This window comes from Mus musculus, chromosome 1 (assembly GCF_000001635.26).
Source record: "Mus musculus strain C57BL/6J chromosome 1, GRCm38.p6 C57BL/6J".
Taxonomy (NCBI): Eukaryota; Metazoa; Chordata; class Mammalia; order Rodentia; family Muridae; genus Mus; species Mus musculus.
The window spans coordinates 45,512,193-45,524,492 of record NC_000067.6 but is presented as its reverse complement, the minus strand read 5'-3'; the positions used below and the strand labels follow the sequence as shown (position 1 = coordinate 45,524,492).

At 38.5% G+C, this 12,300-nt stretch overlaps 2 pseudogenes; both read left to right on the top strand.

The window, feature by feature from the left end:
• Window positions 3,654-4,886, top strand: Gm7063 (predicted gene 7063; annotated as a pseudogene).
• On the top strand, window positions 10,379-11,160 carry Gm8296 (predicted gene 8296; annotated as a pseudogene).

Genomic DNA, 12,300 nt, shown 5'->3' with positions numbered 1-12,300 from the left:
AAATAATAATATTTCATTCTGTTCATGGTATTTAAGAAAGTATAAAGTCTACTTTATTCAGTAACCCATGAGACACTCTGCTCAAACCACATTAGACAGTTTGAAGGGAACTGCCAAATAACAAGTATTGCAACAAAATTGCCAAATCAGCTTAGTACTCTCCTTCTTTTAACCAGGAAAAATAGTACCTGCTTGGATAAAAATAAGGTCAGAATCTTGTGTTATAAGCAATAATTTGAGTAGGTTCTGTCTTGGTCTCTTTATATTATATATTGATAAATAATAACACGGTGTATTTCAACTTTTAGAAGTTAAAAATATATTCACGAATGTTTCTTATAAGAATCTTAGAAAAATGCTTTTACCATCCTATTTTACAAAGAAGGCATTGGCTCTATAAAACTATAATGCCTTCCTTAGGTAAAGAGGTCAGACTTTAAATTTCCCATGGCTCTTATGCCAATGTTAAGATTTTCTGATCAATCATTCACTTAGAGATTTCTCACTTAACACAGTTGCTGCGGGGCATGTAGGAGTGAGAGAGCAGAGTTAGTCAGAGTCAGGCTGACTTTATGACAGGCTGCAAACTGTAGTTTGGGGGACTAGGCCTAAGTTTCTGTTTCCTAGAACTACAAAAGTACAAACAAGTCATTCTAGGAAAAACCACCCCTCACGGGCAAACAATTAGAAAGCTGTCCTACCACCTAGCCTGAGCTAACCTCAGGGGCACCTAAGCAGCTGCTCCGCCAGCCAATCAGGAGCTCCAGAAGGTGCCTCACCCCCTAAATTGAGCCAAGTATAGTTAATCAGTAAAAGTGCCCCCAAGTCCCCCAGAGCCTTAACCAATCACAAAGGCACCTATAACCTTGAATATAGGGCCAAGAAATCAAGGGAAAGAAAGGTAAAAGTCACCCACTCCCACCTTAATAAGCTGTAAATTTCCCTGCAAAGTCTACATGTCTGTCTTCCATCCCCGACTATGGTAGGCCCTTGCATGCAGGTTCTTTGTAGAATGAATGCTCTTTGCTGATGCATACTATTTTAGTCTGGGGTATTATTTTTTGCAAATCACAGACCCTTGCAATATATCCCAGTAAAATCTTTCAAGCAGTATAAAATTGCAATGTGATCACATTTTAGTTTTCTTCTAATTAATAATTATGAAAAAGCAATGTGTTCTCTGACTTTTTTTTACAGGAAATAATATTATGTAGTATACAGGTAAAGAAAAAAATTATTTCCAAGAACCCATGTACATTTGTAACTAAGCAACCTATTATTAAGAAAGTTTAAGCAAGCAAGGTTGTTTTCTCAGCCAATTTCTCTTACTGGCTGGCGGTAATTTGCTGATACAGAGAAAGAAGTAATTATTTTATTATTTATCTTTAAAAGTGATCTTGTAAAAATCTTAAAAGGATCACAAATCTAAAACTTTTCCCCACCCCCCAAATCTAAACTTTTATATAAAAATCCGTCATCTCTACCTTAAGTCCTCACAATGCATACCTACTCATCAGCAATCCTTAATAAATTATATCAGGAAGCTGAGGACAAAAACTGGGTATAAGAAATCAATTATCACAAGTCTAATGTCAGTGAGAGCCACATCAGCTGCCATTGTTCTTGTTCACTCACCATAAATGGTCCCTAGCTTAAATAATAAGAGTGTGCCTTTCTGAACTTCAAAATTGTTCCTAAATTTTTCTACATAAAAACTGGTTGTAAAAACATTTCAACATAGTTTCACTAAAATTTTTAATTTTCCAAATGTTTTCTAAGGATGGTCATTGTTGACAATCTACTTTCTAAATTCTTTTCTAGGGTGGTGATTGAATCATTAATCTGCTCTAGCAGAGATAGTTGAAAGAGATCAATCATTATTATTGTGAGTGCCAAAGATATTGTCCAGTGAGGGACTGGAAGCCCCCTTCAAATTTTTATATAATTCTTAGATTAAGAGGCATATGATGGCAGCAAGCAAAACAGAACTCCATAACAGTTTGAAGTCCTCATGGCACATGGTCCTCTGTGTCTTGTGTCTGGTGCTGTTTGTATTCTCATGTTAATTCTGCTGAGGAGTGGATCTCTTACTTAGGTGGTTTCTTGTGAACACTATCCCCATTATAAAAGGTCAAATAAAGGGTAGAGCCTGTAATAGGACAGTGGAAGGAAAAGTGAGACTGGAGGTCTTAGAGAGTGGAAGAAGGGAAGGGAAAGGATGGAGAAAGAGGAGGTGGAAGAAAGATGGAGCAGAACCACATGGCCTGTGGAATCTGCAAGTAGCAAGTGATCTCATAGCTGGGGAATAGATTAGTGTAGAGGTATATCTGCCTAATCTAGGCTTACAGCTTATATATACAATAATTGGGTTCTGTGATTTTTACATGAGTTCATAGGATTGGAGATCCCTACAAGTCATGTCACACTGAGGTTTACCCATGTGGCAGATGGGCTGCATTTCATGAATTCTAAAGCTGTTTGTTCTTTCTCCTCTAAGTGTCTGTGATTTGGGAAGAATGAGATCTCAGACTCAAATAGTATGGGAAAGCAAAGAGAGTTTATTCTGCAGAGAACCTGCCTGCAGGGGTCTACCACACTTCCAGGATGGAAGACAGACATGTAGACTTTGCAGGGTTGAGTTAAAGCTTGTTAGGGTAGGAGTGGGTGACTTTTACCTTTCTTTCCCTTACTTGGTTAGCTCTCTCTCCGGGAGTGTGGGTTCCTTTGTGATTGGTTATGGCTCTGGGGGATTTTGGAGACTTTTACTGATTAACTATACCTGGCACAAGGTAGGTGGTGAGGTAGCTACTACAGCTCCTGATTGGCTGCCCATTAGGTTGGTTCAGGTTAGGTGGTAGGGTAGCTTTCTGGTTGGCTGCCTGAAAGGGGTGGTTTTTCCTGGAATCGACTTGTTTTGGAATTTTACAGTTCTGAAAAACAGAAAGTTAGGCCTAGTCTTTCAAACTGCAAGTTTAAAGCCTGTTATGGAGTCAACATGGCTCTGATGACTGACTTGGTCCTCTCAAAAGCATTCACATCTCATGTAAAATTTAAAAGCTCTTTGTTAGCCACACTGGCAAATTCTTAAGCAACAATGAAAGCAAGAGATTATTTCTTAAGAGTATAATAATTTGGCCGTGTGTGTGTGTGTGTGTGTGTGTGTGTGTGTGTGTGTGTATACACATATACATATATATGTGTATATGTGTATACACACATATATACATACATCATATACACATATGTACACATGTACATGTATGTAAATGTATATATTAATGGTATTGCTATATTTTATTGTGATATATTATTATATAATATAATTATACACACTATATAACCTTCAGTTTTGTCTTAATAATATTAGCATAATATAGTAATGAATATTTGCAGAAAATGCTATGGACATCAATTCTTCACAATAAAATTTTATAATCACTTAATGTTTCACTTCATATGTAAGTTTCATTAAAAATAACTACTGACAATTCATTGCCCTCGATGTTCTTTTATTCTGAACATCTGTTACCCCTTATTATTTTCTTTTTTAAATAACTAGAATTTGACTACTCAAACCAATTTTCATTATTGCCTCCTCTTTCAGGCAACTAAAAACTAGATGGGATCTAAGACACTTAAAATGACCTGTTGAGACAGGCAGACTCCATTCTCTGTGCTGCAAACACGCAGTAAACACTGCTTCGGAGCTCCAGGCTCCTAACCGCTTTCGTCACAGTGATGCCAAAGCAGCGGTGAGGACGAGGAAGAACCCACGTCCGAGCCAGAGACCAAGAAGAGTAAGGGGGCAGCAAAGAAAACTGAGAAGGAAGCCGCAGGAGAGGGCCCTGTCCTGTATGAGGACCCTCCAGATCAGAAAACCTTACCCAGTGGCAAATCTGCCACTCTCAAGATATGCTCCTGGAATGTGGATGGGCTTCGAGCCTGCAATAAAAAGAAGGGTTTGGATTGGGTAAAGGTAGAAGCACCAGATATGTTGTGCCTCCAAGAGACCAAGTGCTCAGAAAACAAACTTCCTCCCGAGCTTCAAGAGCTGCCTGGACTCACCTATCAGTATTGGTCAGCTCCGTCAGACAAAGAAGGATCCAGTGGTGTGCGCCTACTTTCCTGCCAGTGCCCACTAAAAGTCTCTTATGGCACTGGTGAGGAAGAACCTGATCAAGAAGGCTGATTGATTGTGGCTGAATTTGAGTCCTTTGTCTTGGTACCAGCCTATGTTTCCAATACAGGCATGGGGGTGGGGGTGGGGGTGGGGGGGTCTGGTAAGACTGGAATACTGACAGCATTGGGATGAAGTCTTCCGAACGTTTCTAAAGGACTTGGCTTCTCGAAAGCTTCTGGTGCTATGTGAGGATTTCAACGTGGCTCATAAAGAAATTGACCTTCATAACCACAAAGGAAACAAAAAGAATGCTGGCTTTACTCCTCAGGAGCGCCAAGGGTTTGGGGAATTGCTACAGGCTGTACCATTGGCTGACAGCTTCCGGCATCTCTACCCCAACACTGCTTATGCTTGCACTTTCTGGACTTACGTGATGAATGCCCGCTCTAAGAATGTTGGTTGGAGACTTGATTACTTTTTTGCTCTTGATTACTTTTTTGCTCTCCTACTCTCTTTCACTTGCATTGTCTGATAGCAAGATCCGGTCCAAGGCTCTTGGCAGTGACCACTGTCCCATCACCCTTTATCTAGCACTGTGATACCCTCCTGAAGTAGCTTACTGCCTGGGAGATGGCCTCCTGTCCCCCAGAGAAGTCTGGTGTGTTATCGCTTCAGGTGTTTTGTTTTGTATGTGTTTCCCTCATTTTAAACATTAAACCAAGCTTCTGGTTTTCTTTAGACAATCCAAGTGAAATAAAAGGCCCAAATAAATGAATAAATAAATAAACAAATAAACAAATAAATGAATAGATATTTTTTAAAAAGACCTGTTGGCTTCATCTGCTCCATTAGAAATTAATTATTGTTTTTAATTTAATTTTATTATTTTTATTTTTACTATACTCTAGTGAACTTGAGTAGGTGTGCATTCAGAAAGAAATTGTATAAGGAGAAACAAGTTATGTAAGGAGAAAGCATTTTCTTTCTTTCTTTTTCAGATAATGCTCACTTTTTTCCCTTTTTTTCCTTTCTTTATTTTTAATTTATTTATTTTACCCTTTAATTTTTATTAGATATTTCCTTTATTTACATTTCAAATGTTATCCCCTTTCTTAGTTTTCCCTCTGAAAATCCTCTATCCCCTTCCCACCTGCTCCCTAACCCACCCACTCCCACTTCCTGGCCCTGGTATTCTCCTGTACTGGGGCACATAGAACCTTCACAAGACCAAGGGCCTCTCCTCCCACTGATGGCCAACTAGGCTATCCTCTGCTACATATGCCACTGGAGTCATGAGTTCTACCATGTATTTTCTTTGGTTGGTGGTTTAGTCCCTGGGAGCTCTGAGGTTACTGGTTGGTTCATATTGTTGTTCCTCCTATGGGGCTGCAAACTTCTTCAGCTCCTTGGCTCCTTCATTGGGTACCCTGTGTTCCAACCAATGGATGGCTGTGAGCATCCACTTCTTTATTAGTTAGGCACAGACAAAGCCTCTTAGGAGACAGTTTTATCAGGCTCCTGTCAGCAAACTCTTGTTGGCATCTGCAAGAAGTCTTGGAAGGAATTATCATTATGGGGGAATTGAAACAGAACTTTAGAAAATGCACTATACCAGCAAACATTGATTGAATGATGGTTAAAGACAGTGCTTGTTACAGCTTTCATTTTGGCTGCCAAGGAGGATTCAGGCTTATGAGAATAGAATAATTGAGAATATATTTAAAAATCAAATTTACAAACTGCTTTTTAATAACTCTTTTGTATGAGTATTTATTTACTATATACATACATATATGTATTAATTCCATAAAAATTATGTTAGATATACAGTTTTGACATGAGAAATGTCAAAATCAACGAGTGAGCAGTCTGGTTGTGTTTAGACTATTGGGAAAACCTAGATATATAGTAACTATATTTTAATTCATATTTCAAACCTCAATTATGATGGATGAAGTTTACTTCAGTGTACCTTTTTGAACCTACTGATTATGTGAAGATACTTAAAGAATATTGCAATTTAAATATATATTTTAAATCAGGAATGTAGACTTAGCTTTTTACATTTAAATTTTTTTTTATTTTATTTTATTTTTTTATTAAATATTGTCTTTATTTACATTTCTTTTATTTGTTGTTTGTTTTTTGTTTTTTGAGACAGGGTTTCTCTGCATAGCTATGGCTATCCTGGAACTCACTTTGTAGACCAGGCTGGCCTGGTCTACAGTCAGAAATCCACCTGCCTCTGCCTCCCAGGGCTGGGATTAAAGGCATGTGCCACCATGCCTGGCTCTTTATTTACATTTCAAATGTATCCCCTTTCCTGGTTTCCCCTCTAAAAAACACCTACCCACTCCCCTTGCTCACTAACCTACCCACTTCTGCTTCCTGGCTCTGGCAGTCACCTACATTGGGGCATAGCACCTTCACAGGACCAAGGGTCTTTCTTCTCACTGATGACCAACTAGGCCATCCTCTGCTACATATGCAGCTGGAGCCATGAGTTGAAAATGTGTTTTCTTTGGTTGGTGGTTTATTTTCAGGAACCTCTGGGGGTACTCTTTAGTTCATATTGTTGTTTATGGGGCTGCAAACTTCTTCAGTTCCTTGAGTACTTTCTCTAACTCTTTCACTGGGTACCCCGTGCTCAGTCCAATGGATGGCTGTGAGCATCCACTGTAGACTTAACTTTTAACCATTATTTAAGCACGTATGTAAAGAATCATGTTCATAGAGATTCTGAGCAGAAGTTTCTACTGTTCTGTATTAATCAAGCCTGAGCCCTACTTTTCATTTCCCATTCCAATACTCTACTTAAGAGAAGGAGAACAGATGATATTTTTAATTACTCAAAAATTGTTTATAGCATATTTTCCAAAAGTTTAGCATTTCACACTTATGACACATTAATAGGTGGGATGATTACTTTCATTTAAATACCAAAGAAAATGATAACCTATAAAACATAGCAGCAGGTTTGTCTATCTGTCCTGTCTAAGACCTAGGTTACAGCAGCTTCCTGACCCCCCTGCAAAAATAGAGAATCCATGAACTTCAAAACAGAACTTCCTGAAACTACAAGAAAGTAGCTCTCCCAATCCCAGAAATATTAAAATACTTAACAAAATACAAATAGATTTATTAAACAGGATAAAATGTATCACATATATTTCCTGCTTTCTAGTGCCATCTCTATATCATGGAAAGACATATGTCCAGGCGCCTGGGCACCATATAAAGGTTAATTGAACAATGAATGCCAGGTCTTGATGAGCTGAAGAGTGCATTCTGTAATGACTATCCGAAAATTTTTAGTGCTTAAATTTCTTTTAAGCAGACACACATAGTGACATGTTCATTTGCTATAAATGGCTTTTGGTGTCAGTGAGCTTCTAGACAATTTGTTCTTTGTAGCCGGTACCTAGCCTTGCCATTTGAAAAGTTTCCCCCGGGGAAGCCCTGACTCATGGTTCTTATTTTAGCTACAGAGAATTGTCTATTCCAATACAAACAATCATCTATGCTTCAAACTTATTAGACTTAAAAGTAAATAATGGATTAGTGATTTTAAAAGTAAAAAAAGTTTAAAATATGAACAGAAAAAAGTTAAAACGAACTACTTATAGATAAGACATAGGTTAACATGGGTGAACATTAGAACCAGACACAGAAAATTGGGCATAGAATGAATCTAATAGTCTTGAACAAGCCATAGGAAAAAAAGAAATCAGGTCAGGCTGCCAGGAATTAGATGGTAGAAAACACTGACTCAAAATTCAAGAATTTGGGGAGGTAAAGATTATGATAACAACCCTATAGATTGTTATGATTATGTTCTTACACATTTGACATAATCCAAAGAATTGTATACCTTAAAGTGTACCTTTTATTCTGTATAAATGATTTCCAGGGAACACAATACCAAAAGAGGGGGCAAGTGGAGCATGTGATGTCATTAAATTTTCTAGTAACCCTGACTTTTAAGTTTTTAGGTGAACTTAATATTCTGAGGACAAACTAGAGAAACAAAAATAAGCTTACTTATTAGGTAAGCACTAATACATCATTTTTATACTAGAGATTTCCTAAAATCTTTATTTTTTTTTTAATTTTTTTATTGGCTATTTTCTTTATTTACATTTCAAATGTTATCCCCTTTCCTGGTTTCTCCCCAGATACCCCCATCCCATCCCCCCTCCTCCTGCTTCTAGGTAGGTGTTCCCCCACCCACCCACCCACTCTTACCTTCTGATCCTGGAATTCCCTTACACTGGGTTATCGAGTCTTCACAGGAGCAAGGGCCTCTCCAGACAAGACCATCCTCTGCTACATATGCTGCTAGAGCCATGGGTCCCTCCATGTGTACTCTTTGGTTGGTTGTTTAGTCCCCGGGAGCTTTGGGAGGTCTGGTTGGTTGATATTGTTGTTCTTTCTATGGGCTTGCAAACCCCTTCAGTTCCTTCATTCCTTTTTCTAACTCCTCCACTGGGATCCTATGCACAGTGCAATGGTTGGCTGCTAGCATCTGCCTCTGTGCTTGTCAGGGTCTGGCAGAGCCTCTCAGGAGACAGCTATATCAGTCTCCTATCAGTATGCACTTAGCATCCACAGTGGTGTCTGCATTTGGTGACTGTATATGGGATGGATCCTCAGGTGGGGCAGTCTCTGATAACAACCTTTCTTTTAGTCTCTAGTCCACACTTTGTCTCCATATTTCCTCCCGTGAGTATTTTGTTCCCCCTTCTAAGAAGGACTGAAGCATCCATACTTTAGTCTTCCTTGTTGAGCTTCGTGCGATCTGTGAATTGTATTTTCCGTATTCTGAGCTTTTGGGCTAATATCCACTTACCACTGAGTGCAAACAATGTATGTTCCTTTGTGACTTGGTTACCTCCCTCAGGATGATACTTTCTAGTCCCATCCATTTGCCTAAGAATTACATGAAGTCAGTTATAGCTGTCTCGTATGAGGCTATGCCAGTGCCTGGCAAATACAGAAGTGGATGCTCACAGTCATCTATAAGATGGAACACAGGGCCCCCAATGGAGAAGCTAGAGAAAGCACCCAAAAAGCTGAAGGGGTCTGCAACCCTATAGGTGGAACAACAATATAAACTAACCAGTACCCCCCAGAGCTTGTATCTCTAGCTGCATATGTAGCAGAAGATGGCCTGGTTGGCCATCACTGGGAAGAGAGGCCTCTTGGTATTGTAAACTTTATATGCCCCAATACAGGGGAATGCCAGGGCCAAGAAGCAGGAGTGGGTGGGTGGGGGAGCAGGGCAGAGGGAGGGTATAGGGAACTTTCGGGATAGCATTTGAAATGTATATAAAGAAAATATATAATAATAAATAAATAAATAAATAAATACATGAAGTCATTGTTTTTTAATAGCTGAGTAGTACTCCATTGTGTAAATGTACCACATTTTCTGTATCCATTCCTCTGTTGAGGGACATCTAGGATTCTACCTCCCACCAGTCAGAATGGCTAAGATAAAAAATTCAGGTGACAGCAGATGCTGGCAAGGATGTGCAGGAAGAGGAATATTCCTCCATTGCTGGTGGGATTGCAAACTGGTACAACCAATCTGGAAATCAGTCTGGAGGTTCCTCAGAAAATTGGACATAGTGTTACCTGAGGACCCAACCACACCACTCCTGGGCATATACCCAAAAGATGCTCCAACATATAACAAGGATACATGCTCCACTATGTTTATAGCAGCCTTATTTATAATAGTAAGAAGCTGGAAAGAACCCAGATGTCCTAAAATCTTTATAACTGTTAACTCGTTGTATTCTCATTACAACTCTGTGAGGTGGATGATATTACTAACCCAACTTTTCAATGAAGAGACCAAGTAAAAGAGAAGATATGGGGCGTCTTAGGACCACCTATCTGATAAATGGCAGGAGGATCATTTGAGCTGTCTGGTTGGCTTAATAGTTATTCTATGCTGCATGTTCATGGAATTTTTAAGTCTTTTTTTTTAATTAATAAAATTTGGGTAACTTTTAAATTATTAAAGACAGCGTAAGGAATGCTCAGACATATATAGTTATACCTGAGAATCATTCTTTACTTAGGAGAGTTCTGAAAGTTAATTAATTAATGTTGCTGACAATTCCTATGGAGATATAAGCAAACATCTAATCTTTCCAATCAATGCTACTGGTAACAGACCAAAGAAAATTCCACCCATCTAGCTTGGTGAACCAGTAGGTTTACTGAAGGTACTTAAAGAAACTGTGGCAGGCAGTATCCGTGGCCCTGAGCATCTGAGCACTCTTCAAGTCTCCAATTAAATTTAAAGAATGGCCTCCAATAAAACTACATTGCAAAAAATGGTAAAGAAACAAAATGGAAAGAGTAAAAAAGTTGAAGAGTCAAAGCCTGAAGAATTTGTGGTATAAAAAGTACTGAACCGTTGTATAGTGAATGGGAAGGTGGAGTATTTCCTGAAGTGGAAGGGGTTCACAGATGCTGTTAATACTTGGGAACCAGGAGAAAATTTAGATTGTCTAGAATTAATTGAAGCATTTCTTAATTTTCAAAACGCTGGTAAAGAAAAAGATGGTACAAAAAGAAAATCTTTAGCTGACAGTGAATCTGATGATAGCAAATCGAAGAAGAAGAGAGAACTGCTGACAAACCAAGGGCCTTTGCCAGAGGTCTTGATCCTGAATGAATAATTGGTGCCATAGACAGCAGTGGAGAATTAATCTTTCTCATGAAATGGAAGGACTCAGATGAGGTGAATATGAAGTGTCCTCAGATTGTCATTGCCTTCTTCAAGGAGAGGTTGACTTGGCATTCTTGTCCCGAAGATGAAGCACAATAATTGTTTGCAAACAATTTTATATATATATAAATCTGGATCTTGGGTTTTGAATTACTAGTGTGGAAAAAATAGCATTCTAATGAAAGTCAAGTTTGATATGCTGGTTTTGAAAGTATTAACAGTAGTTGGGATATTTTGGGGTTTTGTTCTGCATCAAAAGGCACTAATTCCTTTGAGCAAGTAAGAGCTTTCTGTACTTGTTTCCTTTAACAATAGACCATTTGATATGTTGTATTTCCTCAGCTTTGCAGAACAGCTTTTCTTAAACGCTGGGGAGATTTTACAGTCATTACTCAAGTCAGAACTTATTTTTAACTGGGACACAGAAGGACCATTCTGGGTTTTTTGTTTGTTGTTTGTTTGTATGCAGTGTATGCATAAAACACTTATATAACTTGTTTGTTTTGTTTTTAGTACTTGAAACTTGAAAACACAAGTTGATGAGATTCCCTCATTGTGAACATTTTTCTGAAACCATGCCGTTTTCAGATTAAGCAGATTCTGCAATTCATTGGATAGTTTAAAGGCAACCACATCAGAATTGATGTGTCATCATGTAAATACAGTGCTTTATGTACAGAATGTTGTCCACTTCCCCTTCAGAAAGTGGAATTAGACAAAGTAATAGTGTGGTTTAATAACAAGACTTGGGCCAAGTGTGGTGGTGCACATCTTTAATCCCAGCACTCTAGAGGCAGATAGAGAGGCCAGCTGTTCTACAGAGGCAGGTCCAGGTCAGCCAGTCCGTGTAAAGGTTCCTCTGGTGAACAATTCCATTGTAGAAAGTTAAAGTCTGTACTAAAAGGTTATGATTCATGGAATCTGTTTGATGTGGAAATAGAATCATGGCTGGAGCTGACATTGGCCATTTAAGACCTGCTGACTAATTGAGTGAACAAAATTTGCTAATATCAATTAATGCCCTCCATGCTTTTTCTTTATCCTGACTCATTCCTTACTGGTAGGGTCAATCTTTTCAGTATTTGGGTTCTGGATCAATGGGCCAGAAAAGTAACTTTGTAGTATCAGAATGTTATCTAACTGTATATTTACTTTATTGTAAATAATGGTGAACAGTGGTCAATAAATAGTTTTATATTCCTTAAAAATAAAAGAACCCGTGGCAGCTAGATCACTGAAAAACATGTCAGCATGGGTAATGACCCACAAAAGCTAATTTTTAGGAAGCCAGGCTCCCTTCTTCCCAGTAGACCTGTTTATGTGACTTTGAGAAAAAAACCTTGTGGATCTTGTAAGTTTTAGGCACTTCTTAAGTCTGTGAGTTTTGCTTGCTTCATGAATCCTCTTCTTTTCGATTACTCACAAGACCTCTGTC